The 4057-nt window shown below is 37.4% G+C and overlaps 1 pseudogene; it reads left to right on the top strand.

Moving 5' to 3' along the window:
* LOC123129856 (probable nucleolar protein 5-1) lies at positions 1 to 2311 on the top strand (annotated as a pseudogene).
* Positions 2312 to 4057: the final 1746 nt, after the last annotated feature.

Raw genomic sequence — 4057 nt, 5'->3', positions numbered from 1 at the left:
ATGCCCACGTCCTCCTCGCCGCGTGAGGTGTCAGGATTCTACCACCGGCACAGGCGCATAGCACAGTCACTTCGTAGCCGGCCATCCTCCACGGCTGGATTGATCGATCCCGCTAGGTACGACCCCCATTTCGCTGTGTTGTTTCTCTAGAAATTATGACGTCCACTTAAAAGTTAATTGTGCTTTTGCAGAAAATTGACTGCCTTCACAATAGTGTTGTGATGGAGTTGATGAGTGGGCTGATAATCAGCTCACTGAGAAAATAGCAGGGTTGGGTGCAGACTGCAGAAGACCTTGGTCCAATGTGCATGGGATTATCCAACTGATTGTCTAGGTATAAACCAAAGTTGAGTCATGAAACATCGAATTTGTTGTTGCTACCGTGCCTTAGTTTTGGCATGTTCATTTCTGCGTAATTCCTGACCTTTATGTCTTATGAGTTTCAATTATATTCTCCATGCATTTCCATAATGTATTTGTGCAATTCCATTTTGCATTCACACATATTTTTTCTCGTTTTTATATTGCTATTACTGAAATTACGTTTGCAATTTTGTATAAGTATAGTCTTGCTGACTAGTTGGTCCAGAGATTTCGGTGCTTGTAAGTATAGAGAGATGTAATTTGACATGGATAAGTGATAAACTTTGCACTGTGTCTGGTTCCACAGGTTGATACCATGATCATTAAGGCCATTGATTTATTAGATGATCTTGACAAGAGCTTAACACTTATGCCAAAAGGGTTGTAAAGTGGTATGGCTGGCACTTCCAAGAGCTCGCTAAAATAGTGACATATAATATACATAATGCAAAAAAATTGGAGTTGATGTCCAATCGAACAAACACATTCGAACTTGATTTCTCTGATGTAGTTAGATTTTCGACATGTCTAAATATGATAGCCATTCGTATGGAGGAACATGTTTAGTAATGTCCATTTCATACATATACTACCATTTGATGAGGTAGAAGCAAAACTAAAGTAGGCATCACTATTATTCATGGAACAGAGGTTAGTGACATTGACTTTTTTAATATAAGGAGATTTGTGACCAAGTCTCTTGATCTTCCCGAGTATAGAGCTCAACCGTATGATTATCTAAAAAAGTAGGACTAACTCTATCGCAACAATTTTTGACCGCTCTCATGGGCAAATTAGTTGGTACTTGCCTTATTTCGCATGGTAGCAGTTTGATTAAGTTGGCCAAATAGCGTGGCAGCACAATAGATACTTTGTGCAGAGAAGGTGAGTAAATTTACTACATTTAATCCTGGAAATTTTTAATTTTAATGGTCATATTTTGTGTTGTGCAGTCCAGTATATCTGTACTTGAATTAATTATGTAAAAAGGCATGATTGGTCATAGGCAGATGGAAATTCGTAATTGTCCCTTCTTTGATATCCATTTCTTTGAGTCAAGGCCTTTGCAAAAAGCAAGACACGTGCAAACGTCATGATCACTTGTGTGCATAATTTACTTATGTGATCTACAACATTTACTAGGATTTTCTTTTCTGTAGAAGAAAATAAGTAGTGCATTTCTCTCCAGGCTTTATTCAAAGCCCTAAAGATAGAGCATGATACACCAAACTATGGTCTCGACTACCATTCATCCTTAATCGGTCCAACTGTAAAGCAAAAGGGAAAGATTTCTCTTCATCTTACTATACGGTACATGATGGTGATGGTGAAAATAACTTCTTTGGTAAGAGGCGATTTTCAGGACCATGGTTCGGCCGAACCAGTTGTCCAGACCATACAATTTCCAACCGTTTCACATGTGGATTTGTGCCTCTTTTGCATTCAAATTTTCTGTTAAATCTTAATCTCTCCAGTCTCACGTTAACCTATTTGCTTATAAGCACACCCTAGGCCTACATGGGCTAGCTTTTTTTTATTTCAGACTAGATGGGTTGGCACACGTCTCTAGGTACATACCTATCACACCTATGGAAAAAATGGAGATTTATCATGGATAGCAGATACAAAAAGAATTATTTTAAAGTCTTCAATAAGCGTATGTGTTCTAAAAATGTCTAGATTTTTCAAAAAATGAATAGCAGTATGTGAGGTGAGAGGAATCTAGCATGTACCTATAATGCTTTCAATACAATATTAAGTAGGAAATTAGTACTGATATTTTGGAAAAGATATGTAGACACATCAACTACGAAAAATTATCGGTTCAGCAAAAAATCTAGATCTTGTTGGCTTTGATATATGTCTGAACAGCAGGTCATCAGTCATGCACAGGAAAATTGTAAGTTTCATGGATACAAAATTGAAGGAAAAGGAGTTGCAGATATAACTACGAAAAATCATCTATGCACGAATTATCTTGAGCGTACTTTCAATTGCATAGCATTCCTTGGCAGCCTACTCCATGCATGTGTTGGGGACAGAGCTCGACGAGCATAACAAGGCAATAAACAATAGTGAATAGTGTGCATCGGAGACAACATTTCATTGCCCAATGCAACATGACTATTTTATTATTGCTATAGCATCAGATAGGATTATTTAGCACATGTAGAGCTTCTAACCCTCACTAAACTGTTCCCGCCATCGCCCTAAACTGTTCCCGCCATGCAATACTTTACTCACCATGCACATATCCCCATACACGGTGTCCTGAGATGAATGATTCTGAGCGTGGGTTCGGGTAGACCATGGTCCCAAGCAACATTTTCGCTAGAGAGGAGTCACGGCATTTACAGCCCAGAAACACATTCTATTCTTCAGTGTGTTTTATCAGGGATATTAGCTTGATAAGTAATAAAACATTTGAACAACTTCAAATGGTTTCCCATCCTTGAGGGTAAAGGATCTGGGAGATTTGCAGGTTGGCCAAGAGAAATTTCCAGAATGTGAAACCATATTTCATGTTGTTCAAATGTTGTATTACTTATCAAAAGAATATTCCTTATAAAATATACTAAATAAAAAGGTATTTGTACATTGGAAATACCTTTGCTCGACTCTTAAGACAATTGGATGCCACATTACTTATTTTAGCTAGTGGGTGGGAAATCTTTCCCTTGTGCTTTGGAGCTAGACCAATTAAGGATGTATGGTGGATGAGACCGTACTTTGGTGTATCATGCTTTGTCTTTCGGGTTCCGAATAAAGCCTGAACAGAAACGAATTGTTAGATTATTTTATATAAAGGCAAATTGAATAGATGTTGCAAATCAGTAAACAAACCATGTACAAAAGTGATCATGAAGTTTACATGCATCTTGCTTTTCTTGAAGGCCTTGACACGAAGAAATGGATATCAAAGAAGAAAAAAATTATGAATTTCCAGCTTCTATATCATGCCTCTTTCTTTCCCAGTTTTTTAGATGACAAATGCATAACTATTTTAAGTACATAAGCACTGCATTACACAAAAAATGAGAATAAAAAACAAATGAAATATTTCTAGGATTACATATACTGAACTCACCTTCTCTACATGAATTATCTGGATTGTGCTACTAGGTTGCTTTTGGTAAAATTCAACAAACTTCCACCTTGCAAAATAAGGCAAGCACCAACTAATTCACCCATGAGTGTGGTCAAATTTGGTGCAATAGTGTTCATCCTACTTTTCAGATAATCATACAATTGAGATTTGTACTCAGGCTAAGACTTGTTCACAAAGCTTTGATAATCAACAAGTCAAAGGGCGTTAACCTATGTTCCATCGATATTATTGTTGCCTCCTGTAGCTATACTTGTACCTAATCAAATCACATTATCATATCTGTACAAAATAGAGATTACTAAAAAATCGCTACATAAGAATGTCAATCATATCTAGACTTGCCGATAATCTACCTAGAAAAATCAAGTCTTACTGTGTTTGTCCAATTGCCCATCAACCTCACAATGCTTGCATATCGTATATTATATGTCAATGTTTTAGCGATCCCTCAGAAATGCCAACCATAACATTTACAACGAATAATGACATAAGTGTTAAGCTCTTTGTCAAGACCATCCAGTAAGCCAATTGACGGTGTCCTGGACTAGGGGTGCTCACCACGTCGTCCCACCATTCATGGGCTGG

This window comes from Triticum aestivum, chromosome 6A (assembly GCF_018294505.1).
Source record: "Triticum aestivum cultivar Chinese Spring chromosome 6A, IWGSC CS RefSeq v2.1, whole genome shotgun sequence".
In the NCBI taxonomy this organism is placed as follows: Eukaryota; Viridiplantae; Streptophyta; class Magnoliopsida; order Poales; family Poaceae; genus Triticum; species Triticum aestivum.
Note: the sequence above shows the minus strand (reverse complement) of the source record. Positions and strands in the feature narration are given on the sequence as shown.